The sequence below is a fragment of the Stegodyphus dumicola genome, chromosome 4, assembly GCF_044657685.1.
Source record: "Stegodyphus dumicola isolate Sdum_Otavi_A_Nest chromosome 4, ASM4465768v1".
In the NCBI taxonomy this organism is placed as follows: domain Eukaryota; kingdom Metazoa; phylum Arthropoda; class Arachnida; order Araneae; family Eresidae; genus Stegodyphus; species Stegodyphus dumicola.
This window is the reverse complement of record NC_140771.1, coordinates 63,955,862-63,969,591: the sequence shown is the minus strand read 5'-3', so window position 1 is coordinate 63,969,591 and position 13,730 is coordinate 63,955,862. Positions and strand designations below refer to the sequence as shown.

The window sequence follows — 13,730 nt, the reverse complement described above, 5'->3', positions numbered from 1 at the left end:
ATTTGACTTATTTATTACTATCATATTCTTGTGTTTCTTTATTTAAATTGCAATTGAATTTTAACAATTATGAAACACACTCATGTCCATAAATTAAGGATAATTCGGAGTCACGCGGAAATCGGACTCTAAAATAAATACATCACCTGTAAAATCACTACACACATCTTCAAGAATCATATGCAAATTTCAGGAAGTAACCAGATGACACCGATGGTGCGTCACAATGACGAGAGTGTAAGAGAGTGATATATAAGGAATACAGGCAAAGAAGTAAAATTGTTCACAGGCGCTTTATAAGCATTTCAGTGCAATAACCGAATAGTTATGACACAAATGACGTATTTGGATGACTTTTTACGTGGTAGAATTATCGGCCGTCTGGAATGTGGGCGTACCCAACTGGAAGTATCAGACGAACTTGGAATTGCCCAGAGTGTCATTCCAAGATGATGGTAATGTGAGTAGACGTTACAGCACAGGTCGCCCCAGAGTTACAACGCCGAATGAGGACCGGTATTTGGCAGTTACTGCCAAAAGAAACAGGCGACGCCCAGCCTCAGACCTGTCTCGTCAGCTCTATTCAGCCACTGGTACGACAATTTCAAGGCAGACCGTGTACAGACACTTAGAGCAGATTGGTCTATATGCTCGTAGACCTGTCAGATGCGTTCCATTTACTGCAACTCACTGTCGCCTGCGGTTAGCCTGGAGTAGAGAGCATGCATTGTGGACACCGCGACAGTGGGTTTCTGTGATGTTTTCCGACGAGTCCAGGTCTAGCTTGCAGTCTGATTCTCGCTGGACTTTCATATGGAGAGCTCCAGGTACCCGTTACCACCAAGAAAACATCATTGAACGACACCGTTACGGTGGTGCAGGAGTGCTCGTTTGGGGTGGAATTATTGTGGGTTCCAGAACTGACCTGCATGTTCAAATTGGAACCATGACAATCCAAATCTATCGGGACGTCATTCTGGAACAACATGTACGTTTGTTTCGGGGCGCCATGGGCGCAAAATTTGTGTTTATGGATGACAACGCCCGTCCTCGTCGTGCAAACATCGTAAGCGAATGCCTTCAATCGGAGGATATCATCTGGCCAGCATTCTCACCGGACTTGAATCCAGTAGAGCACGTGTGGGACATGCTTGGCCGACGAGTTGCAACCCGTCAACCTCCTCGTACATGTCTACAGGAACTTCGGAGAGCATTGCTTTTTGAGTGGTGTAATATCCTCCAAGATCAGATCGATAATTTGATACTCAGCATGCCTAGGCGTTGTACGGACTGTATTGCATCGTCTGGGAGACATACAATGTATTAACAATCATAAAAACCATGTAATATTGGTTTTTTGTAAATAGTTTTTTTTTTTTCTTTTTTTCTTTTTCTTTTTTTTTTTTTTTTTTTTTTTGTAATTTGCTCCAGGGAGAAAAAATCGCTAATTTTTTTTAATAATATCAAACATATAGCATCTTTTCTTGCTCTTTACCCTTTGTTTAATAAATAAGCTTTACAAATAAGTCAAATTTGTTTTGCTTCTAACTCTTTCTTTGCCTGATTTTGCATTATCCTTAATTTATGGACATGAGTGTACATGTTAATCATTTTACTGTACATACTGATCATGCTGCTTTAGTGTGGCTTAAGAATGTTAAACATCCTACAGGTAGGTTATTCAGATGGTCTTTGAAATTATCTATGTATGCGTTAATACAAAAAAGGTTCTAAGATATTAAATACAAAAAAGGTTCTAATAATGTTGAAGCTGATATGTTAACTAGAAATCCTATTTGTCAACATTTAAGTTTGCAAGTTAATTTATTATCATTAGAAGAAATTAAAGAACATCAAAATTTAGATCTATACTAATTAAATATATGTCTGTAGTCCTAAATATAAGAAAATTAATGATTCGTTAACTATTAAAAAGCAAGGGTTATATAAAATTGTAATACCCATATTCTTCGTACTAAATTACTTAAGAAAGCTCATCTTAATTTTGGTCATACTGTTGTTGTTCTCAATGCTAAATTTATTATCTCCTCAATACTACTGGCCAGGAATTGTCCAAGATGTCAGAAATTATTGTAAACATTGTGAAGTATGTCAAATTAATAGGAAAAGTAAACAAAAAATATTTGGGTTAATGCAAGCTTTACCATCTGTTAGCGAACCTTTTGAAATATTGTCTATTGATATTGCTGGTGGTTTAAATTATTATAATTTTTCTAAAAAGTAGATTCACATTGTTATCGATCATGCGATACGACATATAGGGACATTTGCTTCTAAAAGTGTAACTACTGATATTTAACAAGACAGATTTTTCAAGTTCAAGTACCAAAGAAAATTTTAGGTGATAGAATTGTTGCTTTTACTTCTTCAAAATTTAAGCACTTTAAAAAAAATCATTATGTAAAACAATTATTAACTACTGCTGATAGGCCTCAAACTAATCAATGGTAAAGTTGAACGAGTTAATCAGACTAGATATAACTAGACTATAACTTGACTAAAACGAAATATAGAAATATACTATAACTAGACTAAAACGTAAATTTAATTCTTATCAAGAACAAAATTATTACATCAGGTTGCTGAAGAATATAATAATACACCTCATTCTGTAACAAAATTCCCACCAACCTATTTAATGTATGGAAAATTACCTTATGATTTCCCTACTTCAAAATCAAGAATTATATCCACCAATTGAAGAAGCTAGAAAAAATTGTTAAAAAGAAAAATATGATGATTATCATAATGTAAATAAAGAAAGATATGATACCTATTATAAACTCAGTAATTTTAAAATAGGTGATCTAGTAATGTATGAAGAATTTCAATATCCTAATATCCGTAAACTTTCTCCTCAGGTCCTTACAAAATTTTAAAACAGTATTTTGAAGGTACTTTTGAAATAGATAAGCCTAATCCTTTTACTAAAAGGAAGTTAGAAATTGTTCATTCAACCAGACTTAGGTTGAATGAACAATTTAATCCAACTAGTGAGTTTAAATTAACTGTTAGAATTAACAGTAGAATCCCTGTCTCTGTCCAAAATTAATTTATTTTAATTTTTTTAAATTCTGCATTAAAACTTTTTTCCCGATTTAACAACCTGATCAAGAATTTCAAAACCTAAACTATGACAATATATTTTTCCTGATTTTGAGCTTTCCTAGTCTGCCTTCTTTCCTATCCTGCCTTTCCTTCCTCCCAGAGTTTTTTCATTCAAAATTTGTTCTATACTTCTCCCACAGTCCAGAAGATGAGGAGAGGAAAACTCTAGTACCACATTTTTCTTAGAATTGAAAATCTGGATTTAATACCAGATTTTCATTCAAAGACAATATGTTTTTATTTTTTTTTTCGAAATGAGGTTTTACACTATGAGCGGTTTGCATCCTCTCTTTAGGGAGGATACAAGAAACAAATTTTATTAGAAATAACAAAAAATAAGAAAAAATTACTTAACCGATATCAAAACACGTGCTGCATACTGGGCAATGCTTGCTAGACTGTGTCAAAAATAAAAATAACCACAGTATTGCCATTACAAATAATAAAAATGTTGCCAAAGTGAAAAATGAAAAAAAAATTATTTCAATTAATCTGTTCGGTACTGTATGGTCAAATGATTGTGTCTGGTAAAGAAGTGATAGCACAAGCCCACTGTCAGTACTGCCACTGTCCCCGTAGGAACACTCCTAACACCTCCCTAAAACTTTTATTGCTTTATTTGTTAGGAGATTCTGCTACGGTCATGAAACTGACTTGGGTTTTTCTATTTTCTTTACCAGACACAATCATTTGACCATACAGTACCGAACAGATTAATTGAAATAATTTTTTTTTCATTTTTCACTTTGGCAACATTTTTATTATTTGTAATGGCAATACTGTGGTTATTTTTATTTTTGACACAGTCTAGCAAGCATTGCCCAGTATGCAGCACGTGTTTTGATATCGGTTAAGTAATTTTTTCTTATTTTTTGTTATTTCTAATAAAAGTTGTTTAATTTCGGCATTTTGACCGTAACCTACAAAGATGGATGTATCGATGAATAAACGAGTAATGATAGTGACAAAGGCTAAGCATATCACAAAAACTCAAAGGGACATTGCAGCAGAGGTTGGAGTAAGTTTGGTTACAGTCAATAGGATCATCAATCGCCGTAAGGAGTCAGGGGATATCTCAGTGAAGAGGAAGGGAAAATGAAACGCAAAAAGAAAGACAAGTAAACGAGATAACCAGCGATTACTGCATTCTAGCCGAAATGATTGCCGTAAAACTGCAGTAGACCTTGCTCGAGAATTGGCTGAAACTGGTGTCCACGTAACTCCCATGACTGTTCGTCGAAGACTTCTTGAAGCGGGAAGACCATCGAGGAAACCTGTCAAAAAACAACTTTTAACAATGGCAATGAAAGCCAAAAGACTTGCATGGGCCAAAAAATGAAAACTGATGGCAGAAGATTAGAAAAGAGTCTTGTTTTCTTATGAGACTCACTTCATCGTGCAAGGCGAGCAATTTCGGTTCATTCGAAGGGAAAAGGAAAAACTGAACTCGTCACACGTCATACAAACCACCAAACATCCTCTTAAAAAAATGTTCTGGGGGTGTTTCTTATATTATAAACTAGGGCCTTGTTCCAGTAACAGGTATGATGAATAGTGAAAAGTACCAGTCCATATTGGTAGAAAGAATGATACCAGAATTGAAAAAACGGTGGCCAAATGGCGAGGGAGTTTTCCAGCAGGATTTGGCTCCCTGCCATACTTCGAAAAAAAATGGTCAAATATTTTTCGGAAAACCATATCACCATATTAGATTGGCCTGGGAATTCACAGACATCAACCCGATAGAGAATCTGTGGGCAATTTGCAAGAATCGATTGTCTACATCGGATTGTACCACAGTGGAAAAATTAATAACCGCAATTATCAATATATGGTTTAGAGATAAAAGGATACTGACAACCTGCAAAAACTTGTGGATTCAATGCCAAAGAGGATCAAACTCTTAATTAAGACCAAGGGAGGCCACATAAAATATTAATCGTAATGATTTGGTTCCATTATTGAAATGAATGATAAATAAAAGATTTTATACAAATTTTCATCTTGTTTCAATTAATCTGTTCGATACTGTAGTTTAGCCACACAAAAATTTTAAAGCAAAATTTTACTTTTTCTTCCTTCTTTATTGTAGGGTAATATTTAATCAGATTTTTGCAAAAATTTAAGATTTTAACTTGATTATACGAGTTATTTGTCTTAAATTTCAGTTTTAATTTTGTATAATGTTGTATTTTTATTAATTAACATGAAATATTTTTGAAAGAAAAACTTTTACAGTTGTACAATGCCAAAAACCAGTTACCTTTTTCTAAGTAACAGAGGTTTTTTTGATACATTATGCTTAAGCATCCTCCCACCCTCAGCAAGCTGTTACGCTGATTTTGTTGGAGAGGATGTGCCAATTAATCGTCAATGTATTATTATTTAGTAACGTATTATAATATTATGTTTTTATATTGAAGTTTCTATTGTATTAGGTAAGTGTATCCACAATAAGAACTTATTTAATTAATCATAAATTGAGTATTATATTTCTAAATGAAAGATGACAGCTCAATCCGCATTATAATGGAAATATTTTCATGAACAAAAATTTGGTAGGATACGAACTGCGAGAAATTTAATTGGAAACCCTCTCCCCCACCTCTTGTAACGAACCTGCATTTAACTATGGCGGCCCGAAAAGCTAACACAAAGCATCCGGTGGTTCAGTTTTTCTAGTGCTATTTATTACCCGTTATATTCACATATTTACGACTGTCCTATTGTTAGGCGGACTACCTTCACAGAAATCATATTGCCTGTTAGGCGGACTACCTTCACAGAAATCATATTGCCTGTTAGGCGGACTACCTTCACAGAAATCATATTGCCTAATCAAAACGATATTTCGTTTCTACTTACATGTATTGCGCTACTGCCAAGTAGCGCCCTCTACTTTCGAAAAAGTTTTATTGTGAGAATACCTTACATTTTTAGCTGTTAAAGGGTCTCGGCCTAAAAAAAAGGTCCGAAAATACTGCATACATTTAAAGCTACTCTATAGTACACGAGTTAGTTTGTAAAGAAAATTTTCGCTTCCTTTCGTAATGCATTTATTTCGAAAAACGTCAAATGTTAATTAAGGTCAATTATTAATAATCAAATCGTGCATGTCTTTGCATATAACTGTGTAATTTAGAAATTTGCGGAATTTTTTTGAATTACATTTTCCTGGTCGTAAAAGTTTTGTTTTTCGTAGAAAATTTATACAACCTCTCCTCTCTTTCCATAATGGCTTCCTTTGTTTCTCGAAATATTATTCATATGTGAAGATGGCATTCCTTCTACGTGACTGTCACGTTTAGAAAAAATATAAAGTTAATGGAAGGTTGTAAAAGAATGAAACAAATAAATATACTGTTTCGTGCGTACAGATTCATAACGGTTTGAATGCACACAGAACAGATGACATCTTGATAAAATTAATTTTTATCAAAAGAAACACTTTACAGTCCTGGAACTTTCCACAAAAACACTCGTACAGCTCTCCTCGGTATCACATAGTGCAATCAGTAGTTACACTTCAAACTGCTAAGAACGAAATGCTGAAGTAGGTTGATGTGTACATAGATAAAGTCAAGGGAATGCACAATGCCATTTTTGTGCAATTCTGGGATGTTTTTTTAAGTGAAAATATGTCGATGTGCACATGGATACCGAGTATGTGCAATTCTTAAAATCGCGCCAAGCAGTGGCCGATTCTGCACTTTCTCAGAACGGAAAACACAGCGCAGCTAAAAAGGCAATGGTGCTACAGATATCTCAATACTCCGAAGTCTCTCTGAACTAACAACTATTGTTAAACTGATGCTCTCCTCAGTCTTATATAGTTTTCTCCGGCCCACCGAGAAATCTCCAGCACTCTCCACTTCTCGATATTACTGGAAGGCATATGACAGCCAGTTACGGTTTAAGCGAGATAGCCATTTACTCAAAATTAAATGGACTTGCCCCTGTATTCTTATTTTTCCGGCAGAGCATCTTCTCTTTCAAGCATTTCATGTTACATTATTCAAAAAATACTAGATCTTCACATATAATTTGACTAAATTATTTACATATACACAATTCTAACATACATCGTTTTATAAGTACCTATATAAAGACTGAGAAATGAACTCTGTACCCAAATTGAAAGAAAAGAATGTATAGGCAAGTTAATATAAACTAAAACTTTTTTTAAACAATAAATGTATAAAATAGGAATTATATTAGAAATATCTAAAATGAGTATCCTTTTACATTAAAAAAAAATACTAAATTTATTACATTAGCTTGATACACATGCGACTTTCATAACAAAAATACTACACTATTTGTTAAGACAGATTTCTTTTAAAATGAAATTCCACAACTTTCCTTTCTTTTTAAATGAACATTAATTTTAATTTCAGAAAGATTCGATGATATGTTTTAATTTGATTACACAAGACATAAAAAAGCACCCTCTGTTCTTAATTCACAAATATAGTAGCTGATTCATTCATATGGTAATTTAATAAGCAAAGCACTGAAGACTACGACTGTTATTTCTGATATTAACTAATATATTATAATGAATTCATGTATATAAATAATAATCATAATATTTTTTAATTCTTTATAATTTAAATTTAGTAACCTAGATTTATAGGATGAAGACGTAAAAGTACGTTAATCATTATAAAAAACAAATATTAATTCTTATAATAAAATAATTTAAACCAAATGTATAGAAAAATATTTCATATTAAAAAAAATACGTGTTAAAAATTGATCAAATAAAAATTTACTCACTAAGTAGATTTCAAGTAATTTTCAATCTACTGCGCCAGAAATATCCTAACACTTTTACTGTATATCAGGCGTATTACAGTAGACGATATTTTTTCGACACAAAATGCAAAAAAATTCACTTAAAATTCCGAAAAAGGCGTAAGAGAAATTTTTTAAACAAAATCGAAGCATTCGTGATCAAAACAGCGATCAAGTTGCCACTTTTATTTTCACCTATTTTCAAAACCCCATATATAAACAAACGATAATTTTAATAGTAGTAGAAAGTGTAATAACTAAATCAGATTCTTAAAACAAACTCAAGCAAACGATAGTGATGATATTGCCACTTTATTTTTGAAAATGATAAATGTTATCGGAACGGCAGCTTTTGACCAGTAATATTAGAAAAGGCGTTAAAATTACGGCTGTTCTTACTTACCGCTTTTTAAAATTAATTATTCGCTGAAATTGAATACTGTTAATACAATGTGAAAAATACAAATCGAAAATAACAAATGTACATAATAAACACATTCATACAAACAAATGCTTTAAATTTATTTCTCATTCGAAAAAAATATGTTTCATTTTACAGAATTTTCGCGACGCTGTTTACGAAAATACTTTTCTTAGAAAAAAAAAAAAAAAAAAAAGCGCAACTTACTTTAAATGATGATTACACTCAGTTAGCATAACTACCCCTAAGATACTTGCATTGTTCTGTGTCGTGGTTTCCCTAGCTTTTAAAATAATCAGCAAGAAAACCATAAATAGCCAAATGTGAAAAACCACCTAGGGTTTGCCTACAATTAGTCGTACTTAGAAAAGCAGAAGGTCGAAAAATAAACAAAATATGGTAGGCAAAAGTGATTTTGATTTATTATTCACATCTGTCGTTAAGCTATTCCAAACAATAAAAAATAATCGCATAAGATATTAATACAAATTTACAAGCAAATTTCCTTTTCAGTTTTTTTCGAAATAATTTTTATTTACAAGTTATGAAAGCTATTGCAGTAATACTTCATCCTTTGCCTTTAGAATTATTGAAATATAATTAATTAGCAATTCTATGATATTCTGCGGTGACACTTGCAAAAGTTAAAACTCTGTAAGGATTATATAAATGTTTACACTTTTATTTATTTACGTCTTTAATTTACTTCGTCTTACTAAATATGAACAGTATTTTAAATCTAGAAATTTTGCATGGTACGAAACCAATAAAATTCCCAAAAGTAGGCTAACTATAATTCTATCATGCAGAAAGGAAACAGGAATTTCATTAAAATCACAACATTTTAAAAGTACGGCTTTGTTATATAAACATATTAAAATATCTCTTCGTAGAATACACGCAAAATTCTTATGTTGATATAAAGGGATTTTTATGCCTGTACCGCCTTCAGGCCATACCTATACCGCGTATTTTTCAGATGAACTTGTTTTCTTTGCTTCAATAAAGCTCGATTTTTCATTACCGATGAGTAATATAAACTATACGTCCATAAGCAACAGAAAAATTGGACTTGATAAATAACGATATGCCACTTTTTTATATTACAACGTAATTTATCCGTTTTGATAAATGTGAGTTCATTTTATGATTAACTAACTGATAATGGCAAAGTGCCCAAAGGCTTTTACCTTCATGGGGGATTTTCTAACGGAAACCGGCTCGATTTCACGTTATGCAAAAAAAAAAAAAAAAAAAAAAAAAAAAAAAATCATGAAAATATTATGCAGTTAACCCGGATCGTTCGCGGAGCAAAACTTGCATTAACTACTAATGATCAATAGCCATACCCACTCAACCATTGTTGGGCGCAAATTCTTTTTGAAGAATTTTGTAGAAATTGTCCTTGACCTATATATGGTCTACCAGCATCCAAGTGGTAAAGTCGCTGAACACTGGTAGTTCAACCTGACTTCGAATTCTGGTGAACGAGCAGGTTGCATATATGCAGGTTATTTCTCCATATATAACGTGGGGCTTGAAACGTGTATAACGAGCAGCCAGTTTCCTTTAAAATGTATTCCACGAAGGCCCCCTCCTGATGGGCAAATAGCTCTCGAGATGCTTTGCCTTAATCCAGTGGCATTTAAATTAGTACAACGGTACAACTCCGTAACAATGCAAACGACCTCAAAAATAATTTCGCAACTTTAATTCAGGGCGTTGACCCTTAGTTATATACCATCAATTCAGATTTTTTATGATTCTCAACCGACCACAAATGGGGTCGAGACCCATTGTCTGAATACCACTGCTTAGTCCCATTAGTCTAAACCTTTCAACTGTATACGTCATTTTTGATTTTGGCAACGTGTGTATGTAGCAAATCAGAAAGTATTTGTAAAAGGAGTGCAAGCAAAAAATTTCTTTTGTAATTTTTTAATTATAAAGAAACTCCATAAAAATGGATGGTGCTAAAAAAAAGTATTCAAAGGCTTTTTTAAAAATTTTCTTTTATATTTATTGATCACAGGCACGCATTTCTAATTACAATATTTCTTGGAATACGGTGTCTTTAACCCTATGGTTCTATAAAAACAAAATTAAATTTTTTACAATACAAAAAATTGAAATTAGCAAAATACTAATTACGCTTTTATGAAAACTAAAAGTTTCATATTTTTATGAGTAAATTTCATACAGACATTCTAGAAAGAATTTACTTACTCCATACAGTAAGTCACTTTTCTTTTACATACGTCTGAGAACATATCTATGGAACAAGTACAAAAACGAAGTTTTCTTCTTGGCGACTTTTTGGCAAAAGTTTTGGCGATTAATCTAGGGCAGTGGTCGATGACATTTTTTGCCATATACACACCTTTCATTATCACTGAAAGATCATTCCCCACCTTTCCAAAACTCGAAAAATACATACATACATTTGTTTCGATATAAATTACTTTTTAGTGTGTTTCGTAAAACACCAAAAAGTATAGAAAATGTTCATAAATATCAGAAACTCAAATACATATTTTTTATAATTCATAAACCAAAACAAATACTTAACAGCTGAATAGTAAAATACTGACCGAATTCCCTCCCCCCGGTCTAGGGTAAACATCATTTAAAAATTTGACGAACATATTTCTACTAATTCTTAGTGAAAAGGTATGGAATTTTTTATTTTTAATATATTGAAAGATAATTGGAAACTTTTTTCAGCAGAATTCATATAAAAAGTTAGATTTTATTTCTATAGAACATACTTAGCCGTGCAGCATTAAAAGTATATTAACTTTTTATCCATTTAAAGAAACTTCTGAAGTGGAAGTGTATATCTAGGATAAAAAATTAAGCAATTAAAATTTCTAGCCATCATTTTCAGTCGACCTGCGGAATAACATGAAATTTCGAAGATGATTTATTAATTGTTATTTATTGTTAACCCTCCCCCTCCTCTAAATCGGAAGGTTGTTTTCATTTATTTACTTTTTAATTCTAAATTTAAAAAATATTTTATTCATAGCACCCAAATGCATCAGATAAATTTCAACATGGTAACCAACATCAGTTATTCTATCCAGAAAAAGAAATCAATTAATTTATAATCATATTTTACTTTTCAGTCTGCCAAACATTTTGAACTCATTTCCATATTTAGGTGTAGAAAACTGAGCGGACCATAAATTATTTTATGCGTGTGAAAATTATTTTAGAACGCGCAAATTCTAATAATTATATTACATACCAATTCAGCTACACTAATATAACTAACCTATACAAATTTATACCCGATCAGAACCGTTACCAGAGGAAAAGTTTGAGAGCGGCAAAATTTTTAGAATTTAGTGAAGGAGCAAAATTTAGGCATGGCAAAATTTTTAAGAATTTAGGATCCACAAAAATTCCACTGGTCTGCAAAATGCATAGCACCCTATACACCACCACTGTTATCAGGCTCGGCGATAGGCTTCTTACCACCTGGTACAAACTTTGCGGCTAATAAAATCTGTTGCTGGGAGAAACCAAAGGGATCCAATAATAAGATGAAAAAGTTGATACATTCGTCGGTATACTGGCATACAACAGGAGATATTTTCCCCTGCTCTTGCCAATAATTTAGAGATTCTGTTTCAGGGCCTGACCTTTGTGAAATCCGCAATTAAATATATGCCCTAGATGAGGTGAATTTGTCAGGGAAGAAAATTGGAGTACTTTGCCTCCTGAAAGTATACCGGAGGCTTGGGAGAGTTTCTTCGACGAAGCCTGAGATGTGGGGATTATTTACAACTATATATAAAGACCATTTAAAACACACAGAAAATTCTGTTTTATATGATGGAGTCTTTCAGAGTCGTAATTTTGAAGAACCACAATTTTCAACAGAAAACTATCAGTGCACAGAAGTTTTGTGTAATCACTGGTTATCGTGGCTGTATGGGTTTGAGTGAAGCAAATGAGCAGCATAAGTATATCCACCTCCAGAACCTCACAGGCCAGGATGTCAGCGAAGTTTGCAGGGTTTTTTCTTATAGATCTGCTGAAGAAATTTTCATTTATCTTACTGATGAATTTTTTAACAGATTCAATCTTCAGATCTGAATTCTATTTCGAATGAAATAGGAAGCGTTTGTGATGACTTTTACAGTCTTATTTGGAGAGCCAGAAGTTTTTTAATGTCCTTTTCGCTAGCGTTTGCCCAGGCGGGGAAAGCATACGTAACAATAGGTCTTATGATCGAGAGGTAAAGTCTCATTTTCAGATTTAGTTCAGCGAGTTCTTTTCTTTTGAGCAGCGGGGAAAAGCCTGACAACCATGATATTACTAACGTACCACATGACTAATGAGACATGCCTAACGTGCCTTTCCACACACTTTAATCATGTGGTTGGACCAGGTGAAGTCCTTATTTAGGGCGACGCCTAAATAATTGGCAGCACTGACTCTAGGAACCTGGGTTCCGAAGAGCTCTGGTTCTTTCTTAATTGCGCCCCTTTTGCGGAATTTTCTGATTAGGAGAATTTTTGACTTCTCAGGTTGGATCCTAATTTTCCAGTTGCTACACCAGCGCTCTATGATAGGGATTTTTTCTTGAATGCATTCCAGTACACGATTTAGATTCCTAGACTTCGAAACTATCGCGGTATCATCAGCATAGCAAGCCAGGAAATAAGCGAGGTATTATCATCATTAAAATTAGGGAAATCATTCACATAAATGATATAAAATATTGGTCCCAAGATTGAATAAATTTATTATGTAAAATTCGTAGTTTTGTTAATTTCTTTCGTCTCCCACAGTCTTTAGCCAGCAATCTCATGATACATCGCCAATACTGTGTAGCAAACGCCAGCAAAGGATAACGTATGCTAAGGCGAGGCGCTACTGGCTGGGTTGCAATAGCAAACCAACACGGTTAAAAATTTCAACAAATTGTTTTTACTAGAAGCATAGAAATAAAATGTAATTATCAGTTGTGAATGTTAGGTGGCCCTCAATTCTATACATTTAGTTTAATAGGTGAAAACAGCTAATGAACACGGTAGAACAAAGGCTAACGCGTGCTCTTGCCGCCAGAATAGTCATTTCCTGTTCGGATTTGTCGAAAAAGATTATTGCGATTCTTGGCCATGTACTTTTGCAACAGACACTGAAAATTTACGAGGGTATGGCTTAAATAATGACATCCTAGCTGATTATGTTTTGGTTAACCCTTTGCGGCACGATGTGCCTGGTCTGGGCACAACTAAAAATTTCTTTATGTACGCACAGAAAAATTCAAAAAGAAGGTTACTATAGGTTACTCTGAACCTTCCTTATAGTAGATGGCAGCTCAACACAAACCAGTCCGTATATTTTAGCCATGTCTAGATTTTTAAAC

General features: G+C 33.3%; 1 protein-coding gene across 1 annotated transcript in view; it reads right to left on the bottom strand.

The window, feature by feature from the left end:
- The window catches only part of LOC118196063 (uncharacterized), an 83,927-nt gene extending 75,812 nt beyond the window's left edge, over positions 1-8,115 (bottom strand). Inside the window, exon 1 of the mRNA XM_085814247.1 lies at positions 7,909-8,115. The gene's annotated coding sequence lies outside the window, so the exon portion shown is untranslated. The remainder of the gene's footprint in view (positions 1-7,908) is intronic.
- Between the last annotated feature and the right edge of the window lie 5,615 nt (positions 8,116-13,730).